Genomic DNA, 14,779 nt, shown 5'->3' with positions numbered 1-14,779 from the left:
GGTGATGATGATACATTCGAGATTTAAAATGATTATGAAAAATAATAGATTTAGGATTTATATTAGTTGGTTATGAAAAGTAATAGGTTTAGGGTTTACAAACATGAAATACGTATAGTTGGACTTGGAGTTGGAGGTGGGGATGAGGGTGAAGGTGGGTGTCCAATATTATAGAGTATTTTAGTTCTTATTGATAGGTGGGTGTTTCATTTAATAATGTCTTTTAATGTAATTTTACTTTAGGGTATAATTGCAATAAAAAAAAATTATAAAATGGGGGTCCAAAGAATTTTGGCATGTGCTAATAGCAACACTCTTGTTTATATATAAAAAAACAAAAATGCTAGATGTCTTAAAAATTCTATTAAAAGTTTTATTAAATGTCTCAAGGGATTCACATTATGCGGGTCCCACACCCTCCTTTCGTAAAATTTTTAGTAGAATATTTGGGGTCTCTAACATAAAATTTAAAAGCAATTAAAGGATGTTTTTGGAAGTTGGTAAAAAGCTAATTTTTTTGACTTTTTTAGCTTATTTTGTCTCTAACATAAATTTTAAAAGCAATTAAGGGTTGTTTTTGTGGGTAAGTTATGTGAGAGATAATGTGATTCAAAATTGATAAAAAGTTAAAAGTTGACTTTTTACCAGTTTTCCAAAAGACTCCTAAATGATGTGGTAACATTATTATTATAAATAAATACATATTTAATGGTATTTTGTTTTAAAATAAATAAATTTATAATGAGTCACATTATTATCCATAAAAATTATGTATGAATTTTTTTATTTTTATAACAATACTTTTTATATATGTATACATGTTATCTTATTTGGCATTTGACTAATATAGTGAAAATTTTATTTAAAATTATTAGACCATTCTTTTTATTTTTTTATATATTTATTTTTATACCCAAATAACTTGACATAGGCAAGGACATGACACGTCCAAAAAACATAATAAAAAAATAAAGAAAAAAATTTATTAAAAATAAAGAAATTTTTTTTAATAATTTTTTTAGAAAATAAAATTGTAGAAAAATAAGAAAAACTACCGTATAACCTCTTTAAATTAATAATACTTTTAAATAAAAAAATTGCTCAGGACCAACGTCTTAAATTAATTTTCATGAAATTATAAGATAATACATTTTAAATATTTCATTTATATTTTATTGGCCCCATATATTTTATAAATTAATAATTAATTTAAAAGTACATAATACTAATCATCTTCTTTTCTTGACACCTGTGGAGCCAATTTTGCTAACAAACTTCGCCGGAGCTGACCGCCGGCTCTCTTCCCATAGTTCTATTTGTCACGTCAAAAAGCGATCTATACACATTTGAGTAAACTACCCGTAATTCTCGGGATACTCTTCTAAGGAGTACAACATTGTATACCAAATAAATCAACAAAAAAGACAAAAAAAAAAAAGAAGGGACAAAATAAGGTATTTCCGAACTGAAGATATCATAAACAATAGAGTTATGTTAGAGATTCTAAATATTTTACTAAATATTTTATCAAACATTTTATATGGGTATGAGATTTATACACATATGGATTTGTATGAGTTTGTTTAGACGGATTGGATAAGGGGGGATTGTAATCCATCTGGCTATTAGTCCTGGATACATTGTTCCGGGACTATTTGGTTGGACTAAATTTGTATCCTATGTTTGTTTAGTTATAGGATTAGATGTCTGGATTGGACTATTTTTAGTTATCCAATGTTTGTTTGGGATATTATGAAGAAGGATAAATGCTCAAATGACTATTTTATTATTTTCAATTATTTACTAAGTAATAGCAATATTGAACATAGCTTTAATATTTTAATTATTTTTAACTAGATTAAATAAAAATTTGTTCTATTTTATTTTTTGCACAATATTTTAATTATTTTAATTTATTATTTTCAATTAAATTAAATTTATAATTTATAATTTATATTTTTTATTTAGTATATAATTTTAAATTAACGACAATAAAAAATAATTTTATTTAATATATAAATTAAATTTTCAACAACACTAAAAAAATTTAATTTATAAGGCCATAATTTATAATTTATTATTTTTAAATAAATTTAATTTATATTTTTTATTTTTTATTTAATATATAATTTTAAATTAACAACACTAAAAAAATAATTTAATTTAATATGTAAATTTAATTTTTTAACAACACCAAAAAAGTTTAATTTATAAGGCCATAATTTATAATTTATTATTTTTAATTAAATTTAATTTATAATTTAAATTTTTTATTTAATATATAATTTTAAATTAACAACACTAAAAAAATAATTTATAAATATTTAAAAGACTATTTTATCATTTTCTAATTGTTTGCTAAGTAATAGCATGGAGGGTAAAATGGACATTTTACAAAATAATCCCATGGGATTATCCCATGGTTTCTATCCCACCCTCCCCCATGGGATAGGATAGTCCCATATTTGTGGGACTAATAGTTCGGAGCAAAAAAAATGAAACAAATAATGGATTATTAGTCCGGTGGGACTAATAGTCCAATCACACCCCCTAATCCTTCAAAACAAACACACTCATATGGATTTGTGTGAGTTGTTTGGTAGAATATTTGGGATACACCCCGTTTGTTTGGGGTTATAGGAAAGGGATTGAGATTGAGATTGATGGTGAGATGGGACCCACTATATGAGATGTTTGTTTTGAGAGGTGGGGAGGGGACTCCTAATCCCCCGTTTGTTTGGAGAGTTAGAGGGGGGATTGGGATTGGTACTGAGGTGTGACCCACTAATATTGTGTTTGTTTTGAGAGATGGGGAGGGGACTCCTAATCCCCCGTTTGTTTGGAGAGTTAGAGGGGAGATTGGGATTGTTAGTGAGGTGTGACTCACTAATATTGTGTTTGTTTTGAAAGATGAGAAGGGGATTGATAGTGGCGCTGTTTGGGAATGGTGGGTTGGGGCTATTATAGCCTGAAATGAGAAATAAGCTAAAAAACAAAACTGTTCAAAGTTTTTCAAAAAAAAAAAAAAATAGGCTCAGCGCCGGACAGTGTAGGCACAGCCTACACTGTCACAGCCTCAAAAGTCATCATCAACGGCTAAATTACCATTTTACCCCTTTACATCAATTTAAAAAATTATAATTTAGGGACAAATTTGTCATTTTAAATTCAAACATTATTTCAACACACTTTTCAATACAACAATTCAAATAAAAATTCATCTCATCTTCCCAAACACAAAAACTAAAATAGCCTACTAAAATAGCCAAAAAGCCTCTAAAATAGCCACTTCCCAAACAAGGTCAGTGAGTTCCGGATTAGAATGGCCCCCCCCCAAGGGGATTCGGATGGGCCTCTAGGACTTGGTATTAGAATAATAGTCTGGCAGACTAGAAATTTTTTATTTTTATTTTATTTTTTACATGTCGGGCATTTTTTTTAAAACATTAATATTTAATTTTTTTTATATTTTTTGTTAAGTAAAAAGCATTATTTTATTTTTTTCTAAAATTTTTTTATTTTATTTTATTTTTTAAAATTTTTTTACATGTTGGACATTTTTTTTAAAACATTAATGTTTAAACCTTGATAAGTTAATAAATATAACAGAAATGATAGAGACTCCCTTTTTTCTTGATCTCTAAAATCCCTATAAACACATGTCAGTGAGTGAAAAAAAAAAAATGGCCAATCCTAATACATTGGGGGTTGTGGGGATTAAGGAAAAATGGGGGCTTTTCCCAAATTAAGGCAAAGTAGCAACTTATTTCCCAAACTAGACCTAGTTTGGACGAAATTCCCAAACTCAGCTAAAACGTGGTTACAAACCATGCTTTCACTGTTTTTGTGGCCCTCCCGCAGAAAATTTGTAAAATCGTAAAAGCGTGGTTACAAACCACGCTTTTAATTTTTTTTTTTTTTTTTCCAGAAAGCGTGGTTAGGAACCACACTTTTAAATAATTTTTTTTTCTTCATAAAACGTGGTTGCGAACCACGCTTTTACTGTGCGTTAAATAAATTTTTGTTTTTTCAAAAAACTGTTGGATCAATCTTCTGTGTAAATAAAATAACTTGAAATAAAATCAAACAAAATAAATAAATAACATACCTGATTTATTTATCGAATCAAATTAAAATTAAGACCAAGTCGAGTGTGTGACACTCTGTCCTTAAGACAGATTCGCCCCGCTACGGTGCTTACGGTTGAGTGGCGTCTATCTCCCAGGATACAATGATCTTCACAAATTTGTAGAAGCACTTCAAACAAATTTGTCCGGCGAACTAGAACCTTGTGTTCTATAACTCTCTGAAATTTATTCCTAATATTTTATATGAAGAATAATGCACTAAAAGAAAATGGACAGCAAAGAGACAAGAATTTCAGACTGAATTTTTCGGATTAATCAAAATTGGAATGGGGCTGCCTTTATATAGGCTTTGTTGGCACCTATTCAATTTGAATAGAAAAGGTATAAAGAAGGGACATACCTATTCCTTTAAAATAAAGAGACACCATGAAAGGTTTGCACCATTTCATTCAAATGGAGGTTTGACCCTTCCTTTAAAACAAAAAGACACCATGAAAGGTTACACCCTTTCATTCAAAATGGAGTCTATTTCAATTCACAACTACCTCTTTATAAATTTTCCAACAATCCCCCACATGAATGAAATTGACAAAGAGAAAATGCAACAACATGATGTAAATACAGAGAGTACAGAAATTGGAAATATTCTGCAAAGGATAGGTAGCTTTTGGCTTTGAACCTTCCCTTGTGAGATACTATCGGATTTACTAGCTAACCAGTGAACATGATATCTAGAACTGTTCAGCCGTTTGTGTAAACCAAGACAATAGAACTCACACAGTATATCTCCAGACACAGTTTAGTTCTCACTATTGTGTTCATTTTGGCCCTGAACAACCTGGTCTTTCATGAGTGCTCTAAAGACTTGTAGCCCTTCACAAATCTTATAGAACCGGCCCAGTTCACACTCATATAGGTGATTCTTATGAAAAGTATCCTGCCATACTCCACTAGGTTTACCTAGATATAAGAATCATTAAAAGTATTACTTAACCTAAACGGCTGCAGACATCACTATTTCATCAAAGAAATGGGTAGGAGATAAACTCCCCAGTGATCCTTCTAAGCTATTCACAACTCGGTTGTCCCTTTGAACCTAGATCTTGGGATCTCCAGTCAACTAGGTTGGGTTTCCGTTGTGGTAACTCTTATTTAATAGGCTTTAGTCTCATTCCCCTCGATGAATTCTCAACTAACTCTCTTGCTAACCCTTTGGTTAGTGGATCCGCTATGTTGTCTTTAGACTTAACATATTCTATAGACATAATTCCATTAGAGAGTAGTTGTCTTACGGTATTATGTTGACGACGAATGTGTCGAGACTTACCGTTATACATATGACTTGTGGTCTACCAATTGCTGATTGACTATCACAAAGTATGCATATAGCAGGCACCGGTTTTGGCTATATTGGAATATCTTCAAGGAAGTGGCGAAGCCATTCTGCCTCTTTCTCTGCTTTGTCTAAAGCTATGAATTCAGATTCCATAGTAGACCTAGCAATACAAGTCTGTTTGAAAGATTTCCAAGATACAGCCGCCCCACTAAGAGTAAAGACATACCCACTAGTGGACTTTGAGTCTCTTGTATCCGATATCCAATTTGCATCACAGTATCCTTCAAGTACTACTGGATATCTAGTATAATTAAGCCCAATGTTACGAGTAAATCGGAGATATCTAAGAACCCTTATAATTGCTTTCCAGTGTTCTACTCCCGGATTACTCGTATATCTACTTAATTTACTTACTGCATAAGCTATATCTGGGCGAGTGCAGTTCATCAAGTACATTAAGCTTCCAATAATTCGGGCATACTCTAATTGAGAAATACTTTCCTATACATTCTTAGAAAGATACAAATTAATATCTACAGGTGTTCTTACAAGATGATCATCATCTTTGCTGAATTTGTCAAGTATTTTCTCAATGTAATGAGATTGTGACAAAGCATATCCTTCTGATGTTTTGGTAATTTTCATACCAAGTATTACATCAGCAATGCCCATGTCCTTCATGTCAAAATGTTTATTCAACATTTTCTTGGTAGTTTTAATCATGTCATTATTACTACTAATGATGAGCATATCATCTACATAAAGACATACAATGACATAACATTTATCTGTATTTTTAATATAAACACATTTGTCACACTCATTAATTTTAAATCCATTTGACATCATTGCCTTGTTAAATTTCTCATGCCATTGCTTTGGCGCTTGTTTTAAACCATATAATGATTTAACCAATTTACATACTTTCTTTTCTTTTCCTGGAACAGAAAACCCTTCTGGTTATTCCATGTAAATTTCTTCATTTAACTCACCATTTAAGAAAGCGGTTTTTACATCCATTTGATGAATTTCTAAATTGTATAGAGATGCAATGGCAATTAACATTCTAATGGATGTTATTCTAGTAACCGGTGAGTATGTGTCAAAGTAATCAAGACCTTCTTTTTGTCTAAACCCTTTGACCACAAGTCTTGCCTTGTATTTGTCAATTGATCCATCCGCTTTCAATTTTCTTTTAAAAACCCACTTGTACCCAAGAGGTTTACAACCTGGTGGCAAATCCACTAATTCCCAAGTGTGATTTTGCAAGATGGATTCAACTTCACTGTTGACAGCTTCTTTCCAAAAAGGAGCTTCAGGACTGGACATAGCCTCTTTAAAAGTTAAAGGCTCATTTTCTAACAAAAATATTAGAAAATCTGGACCAAAAGATTTTGAGGTTCTAGCACGTTTACTACGCCTAGGTTCTTCTTCCTCATTTTGGTCTAACTCTTGCTCTTGATCATGTTCTTGATCATTACTAGTAATAGTATCAAAAGATCTCTTATTATTACCAGTCTCTTGTCCAGTTTTATTTGGAAATACATGTTCAAAGAATGATGCATTTCGAGACTCAATAATAGTATTTACATGCATTTCGGAATGTTCTGATTTATGAATCAAAAACTGATATGCACTACTATTTTTAGCATAACCAATGAAAATGCAATCAATGGTCTTAGGACCTATCTTAGTCTTTTTAGGACTAGGAATAGCCACTTTAGCCAAACACCCCCACACTTTTAAGTATTTGTAGGATAGTACTCTACTATGCCACATTTCATAAGGTGTTTGATTCACTTTCTTTCGGGGTACTTTATTTAAAATATAATTAGCAGAAAGTATTGCTTCCCCCCATAAGTTTTGAGGTAATTCAGAACTGATTAACATGGCATTCATCATTTCTTTTAAAGTCCTATTTTTTCCTTTCAGCAATTCCATTTTGCTGAGGTGAGTAAGGAGCGGTGGTTTGATGAATTAAAACTCACCAAAAGGTGATTCATATTCACCACCTCTATCACTTCTAAGTTTCTTGATTTTCTTACCAAATTGATTTTCAACTTCATTCTTATATTGAATGAAAGTTTCCAAAGCTTCATTCTTGGTTCGAATTAAATAAACATAACTATATCTAGTATAGTCATCTATAAAAGTGATAAAATACTTTTTCCCACCTCTAGTTTGAATTGATTTAAAATCACAAATGTCACTATGAATTAATTCAAGTGGTTCCGTACTTCTTTCAATTGAATGAAAAGGAGTTTTAGATAATTTTGCCTCAACGCAAACTTCACATTTATGATTTGAATTAATGTTAAATTTAGGTAAACATTCCATATTAATTAATCTACGCAAAGATCCATAATTAACATGTCCTAGTCTACCATGCCATAAATTTGAAGACTCAAGCAAGTAAGAAGAAGATGTAGTATTATTAATAACTGAGGGTACAACGGTCATTACATTTAACTTGAAAAGTCCATCAGACATGTAACCTTTTCCTACACACATCCCGTTTTTGGTAAGTACAAACTTGTCATTTTCAAAAACTAGCCTAAACTCATTCTTACTCAACAAAGATCCAGAAACTAAATTCTTGCGAATGTCCGGTACATGCAGCACATTGTTGAGAGTGAGTTCCTTTTCAGATGTCATCTTGAGTACAATCTTTCCTTGTCCTTCAACTTTGGAAGTTGAGGAGTTGCCCATAAAGAGTTGTTCACCATTGTCCACTATAGAATAAGATGTGAACATCTTTTTGTCGACACAAATATGGCGAGTAGCTCCAGTGTCCACCCACCATTCTTTAGGATTTCCGACAAGATTTGCCTCGAAAACAACTGCAGAAAGATTGATATCATCTATACCATTGGAAATATTGTCCACTTCAGTCATGTGGGCTTGAGCAGGCTTCTTGCTTGTTCTTCTTTTGCTTTTGCCTTTGCTACGGCAATCTTTGGCCCGATGTCCCTCTTTGTCACAAATGTAACATTTGCCATTAAACTTGTACTTTTTATTATCCCCCCCTTTAGAGCCTTGTGATGAATTTTCTCCAGAAGACTTTTGTTTCTTGGTTTTTGAAACATGTTCCACCACATTTGCCTTAGATTTCATAGGATGCTTACCAGCCCGCTTTTCAGAATTGCGGTTGTCCTCCTCAATTCTCAAATGCACAATTAATTCGTCCATAGAAATTTCTTTGCGCTTGTGTTTGAGGTAGTTCTTGAACTCCTTCCAGCCTTTTGGTAATTTTCAATTAAGGCTGCAACTTGGAAGGATTCACTGAGAGACATGTCTTCTGCGTGAATGTCATGCAGAATGAGTTGGAAATCTTGAGCTTGGCTGATCACAGTTTTTGAATCAACCATTACAAAATCCAAGAATCTACCAACCACAAATTTCTTTGAGTCGGCATCTTCTGTTTTGTACTTTTTCTCCAACGATTCCCAAAGTTCCTTTGTTGTCTTGATTGGACTGTAGACGTTGTATAATGTGTTGTCAAGTCCGTTCAAGACGTAGTTTCGGCAAAGGAAATCGACATGTTTCCAAGCATCAACCGTAGCAACCACTTGCCGGTCGGTTTCATCCTCTTTCAGGATAGGAGCATCTTCACGGAGAAAACGAGCCAGGTTTAGAGTTATAAGATAGAACAACATTTTCTGTTGCCATATTTTAAAGTCAGTTCCTGAGAACTTCTCTGGCTTCTCTCCATGATTTATTGGTACTGTCATCACAGGAGAGGGGGTTGGTGCAATTGCAGCCACCACAGTAGTACTTGTTTGGGCATTTGTTTCAGAAGCCATCAATTCTAATTTATAAAACAAATTTATAATTAAAATTTTCACTACACAGAAAATTAAACCAAATTCACAGAATTAAATTCTGTAAAAATAAAAGAAACAAGAATGTAACTTTTATTTTCCAATTAATTTGAAAATAAAATAAAATTTTTATTTAAACAAATTAATTCCACACAGAAAAATAAATTCTGTAAAATAAAAGAAATAAAAACTATAACTTTTATTTTTCAATTAATTTGGAAATAAAATAAATTTTATTTAACCAAATTAATTCCACACAAGAAATTAAATTCTGTAAAATAAAAGAAATAAGAAAATAACTTTTATTTTTCAATTAATTTGGAAATAAAATAAAATTTTATTCAACCAAATTAATTCCACACAGAAAATTAATTTCTATAGCACTTCAATAATTAAAATACTAAAACAGAATTTTAAGTAATGAAAACTCAGAAAATAATTTCTAAAACCCAAAATTAATTTCTGAAAAATTGCACAAAAATATATTCTGAATTATTAATGACACCAGTATCGTACTACTAGTTGTTGTCAAAGAAAAGAGACAGTATATTACTACTATCTGTCAAATAGCATATAATCACTATTTGTTTTTTCAACCAGAATATTATTTTGTAAATCCACAGAAAATAATTTTCTTCCGAAATTATTTACAAAGAATGAAAAAAAAAGAAACAAACAAAAAATTCTGTAAACAGAATAATTCGAATCTGTTTTAAGATTGTTGGATCAATCTTCTGTGTAAATAAAATAACTTGAAATAAAATAAAATAAAATAAATAAATAACATACCGGATTTATTTATCGAATCGAATTAAAATTAAGACCAAGTCGAGTGTGTGACACTCTGTCCTTAAGACAGATTCACCCCGCTACGGTGCTTACGGTTGAGTGGCGTCTATCTACCAAGATACAATGATTTTTACAAATTTGTAGAAGCACTTCAAACAAATTTGTCCGGCGAACTAGAACCTTGTGTTCTATAACTCTCTGAAATTTATTCATAATATTTTATATGAAGAATAATGCACTAAAAGAAAATGGACAGCAAAGAGACAAGAATTTGAAACTGAATTTTTCGGATTAATCAAAATTGGAATGGGGCTGCCTTTATATAGGTTTTGTTGGCACCTATTCAATTTGAATAGAAAAGGTATGAAGAAGGGACATACCTATTCCTTTAAAATAAAGAGACACCATGAAAGGTTTGCACCATTTTATTCAAATGGAGGTTTGACCCTTCCTTTAAAACAAAAAGACACCATAAAAGGTTACACCCTTTCATTCAAAATGGAGTCTATTTCAATTCACAACTACCTCTTTATAAATTTTCCAACAAAAATGTGGTTCACAACCACGCTTTTACTGTTCACCAAGGAAAGCGTGGATGATAACCACGCTTTTAACTGAAATCTAGTTTTAAAGGAAAGCGTTGTTCGTAACCATGCTTTTAGGAGCACTCACTGTTGATTACTATTATTATTATTATTATTATTATTATTATTATTATTATTCAATCCATATTCTATAATTCGCTCAATCATTTTGTAGATCTCTATATATAAATTATTGATGTAAAATATCGTATTCATAAACAATCTTAGCTACCAAATTTTATTATTTTAATATTTAAAAATAAATTATGTAATTTTGAAATTATGTTTTGCATCCATTATTTTTTTTTAAATGGTAAAATTATATGTACGATTATCAGATCAATTTGATATTTACATAAATAATTTATACATAAATTTTTTTAAAAATAAACAGCATGCATTGTCTAAAGAGTAGTGAATTGTGTAAAAAATGTAAATTAAATATTTGCTTAATTTACTTGATATTTTTTAAATTGTTATTTAAATATAAAATTTTAAATAAATTTTTATTTTGTTTTGTTATATAATTCAAATATAATTTAAAAAAGATCGATGATGGACAAAAATAAAAACAACAAATAAAAATTAAAAATTAAAAATTAAAAAAGAAGAAGAAAATAATGGCCTCGAGACATGCACCCCCAGAGAACATTTTGCGCAGTTTCGGAGAGATTTTGTTGGGACTTTTCCCAAACTAAGTCCCTATATTAATTTATTTCCCAAACTAAGCCTACTTTTGCAGAATTTTCGAAACTAAATATTTGTTGTTCCCTTAAATTTTTGTTGCCACGAAATATTTAAATAAAACTTCACACAGTATATATAAAGTATCTAATTTGCTAATTACTACTACGAATAGGAAAACAAAATAAAGGTATGACTATAACACTTAGAACACTTATAACACTTTAGAACGCCGTAGCTAGTTTAAACATAAATATTCCACAAAAATAATTTGTGGAAACATTCAACATAACACATAACATAAAATAAAGCAACGAGTACAATACTTAACAGTTACATAGATAAATATTAGACAAACCTTTCACAAACTCATTGTCGAAAGAGTTATTTTAACACACACAACATATAATTATGGATAACTTAATATAATTTAGTAGACAGATAGACGCCTAATCCTCGCTCAAATTGGCAATCTCAGAGTCTGAACAATCAGAGAGCTCAGGGTCAGAGAGAAGTGCAGGATCGTCCTTGATAGTCTTGATAGCCACAACATTTGGTGCTGTTCCGTTCTTCTTGGCATCCGACTTAAGTATAGATAGTTCCATATCGCGGGCTGACCTACGGCGCATTTGAGAAATCTCACGTCGAAATCTTTCACATAGTCGATCAACATTATCTGGATCTTCCTTTTGGATATGAACTGAACATGCTTTCGGCACCTTTAGTCGATTTTCCCAACATAATCCTTCCATTTGCACTCGCTCTATAAATAGTGCGGGCCACTTCAGAAGTCTAGCGTCTGCTAAACCATATCATGTTTGATTATCAGATGAATCCTCCACGAAACCACATGGATCTCGATAGTACTTAGGCATGACAAAATGCCGCTTCCCAAACCTATCATGATAAGCACAAGAGGTATCTAACAAAGTAAATGGTGTTTCATCTTCAGCATCGCCACTTCCCCTTCCTGTTCCTCGGCATCAACTCTCACCTCTTTCGAAGTTCCTACCCCCTACGAGTCCCCTTCCCATTCCTCTTTCTCGTCGTGAACTCTCACCGCTGCGATTCCTACCCCCTACCGTGAATTTATACTCCATTTGATTTTTTCTCAATAAATGAACGATAGTTTCCTAGGGCGAACTGAGTGGAAAGGTTGTGTGTTTACCATCACTCCTTCAGTCCTTTATATAGTTGGTTGTCAACACTATTGCCATGTGGTCGTATTAATGTGACTTAGATGAATTCTGAAATGCGAGGAAAAACAAAGCATTTAAGTCGCTCTGCACAAAGTCACATGCATCACTGCATGTGAAGAAAAAAGTCACAAAGTATATAATTTACAAAGTTAGAAAGTCACATGCATCACTACATCAATGCACAAAGTCACATGCATCACTGCACAAAGCCACATGCATCACTGCACAAAGTCACATAGCATCTGAGGAAAAATAAAGCATACAATTTATTACGTCTGTAAAAGTCATTGCATCATTGAGAAATGTTTGACGTATCACTGCGCCAAGCTACAATTTATTATCGTACCATAGCTACTGTGCCCATGTGAATTTTTGCAATTCAGTATAAGGGGTGTCAGAACAAAACAACAAAACAATTAGACCCTTTGTGTTTAAAAAGCCACCACACGCAGCTCCAAATACATTCATATACCTTGAAGATAAAATATTATAGAGTTAGAATGTATTGAAGATTAATTTGTAGTAGATTTAGAATGAATGGGTTTTTCGATGTATAGAACTTGAAAGTGTTACAAATAAAAGCTAGCCTAGTATGCAGACAAGACAACACCGACTTAAATCAACACATAGTTAACTTGAAATTAAATTGGTCAAATTTCTTCAATTAAATTAAATTAAATATGTAAGGTGAAAAGTGAAATTAAATATATTGTCAAGGCAAAATAAATTGAATTATATTTGTAAGCGAAAAAGTGAAATTAAATTTCTAAGCAGATTTGAACTTTGCTTAAAACCTTCAGATATGCACTGAGTAGTAAATAAAAGTCGAAGTGACAACTCCTACAAAGTTGATGCATAGTTGTTCAGGTCATAAAAGTTGACGTAACAACTCTGATGTATAGTTGTTTACAATAATTTCAAACATACAGCTACCATGTGTAATGGCTTTGTAATGCTTACACATGAGTTATCAATAGGAAGAGAAATTCGTAACGAATCTTGACATGTGTACTTATAAATGTAGTAATTTCATAAACTTCAGGTTCATATAACAAATAGTTGAAATACATTCGTAGAATAGATGAACAACAACATTGTCTTACACTCCAATAACGAAGATACGACACAATATACAAACATGTATGAAAGATAAAGGTGTTTGATTTCTCATTCCTCATCTGACATGTAGCAGTCAGAGAGATATTTTTCATTGTTTAAGACATTATTTCGCTCAATCACTGTCAATTTTCTATTGCTTGCTTCTGCCATTTCGGCGGCTAGCTGAAGCATGAAATGTCGACATCTCCGCATCAACATTCTATTGTTCTCCTTATTAATTCTGCTAACTGCTTTTTCATAATCACTCACATTTCACCTAGTCATGGTCAATGAACGACGATAAGGTACTAGTGCCCCAAAGTTACGTAGATCATTAAACAATCCTTCTTGCTCCGTCACCCTGAACGCCCATTCTGCTCGGATACCAGCATAATAATCCTTCGCACTCGAGTACTTTTCGCTCTTGTAGTCATAAGTAAATGGAGGTAGCAGCCAGACTTTCGAATTTCTTTGATGGTGTGAACTTTCTGCACCTCTTGAAGATATTGTTCATAAAATAAAAAAATTAATAATAATAGTAATTGTAGATATATTACCATTGTTATGACTTGAACAAACATCATATTGGGGGTAGCGCTATTTATAGACATCATACTGGGGGTTAACTAGAAATGACTTGGTGACGATATTTGAGATGTTGGGGCACTATGGAAGAAGTGATACGCATGATATTATTTTATCTTATTCATTTCATGCAATCCTGAGTACCCCGTGACTTTGTGTACCTGTGATGTAGTCACGGGCGTGGTTGTCAGATAAAATCAAAATTGTAGGTCGTCTTTTTGATAATGCAATCCCTTCATATTCGAGCAGTGAGTTGTCAAATTAATCAGTAATGCAGTGAGTTGTCACATCGCCACATTAAACTATTTTTTCATGCTTGCTTTTTTAATACAGTAAGTAGTCACTTCGAACTAACAATTTCAGTACAAATTGGTGTTTTCAAAATTTTTTAAATTAAATCATAAAATGAAACTGCGGCTTTAATTTTCTTTGTTTTAAAGTAATACTGTTCATAAACAACTATGAAACAGAATGTAAGTAAATACACAACCTTCCAACTCACTTCGACCTACAAAACTATCGTTGATTTTTTCACCAAAACAATGTTCAAAACAAAATAATAAAATGGCCACCTGATATGTAAAGAAGATTGGTA

The sequence above is a fragment of the Camellia sinensis genome, chromosome 5, assembly GCF_055761805.1.
Source record: "Camellia sinensis isolate YWXY chromosome 5, ASM5576180v1, whole genome shotgun sequence".
NCBI classification, from domain to species: domain Eukaryota; kingdom Viridiplantae; phylum Streptophyta; class Magnoliopsida; order Ericales; family Theaceae; genus Camellia; species Camellia sinensis.
The sequence above is the reverse complement of the archived record's forward strand: the minus strand, read 5'-3'. Positions refer to the sequence as shown.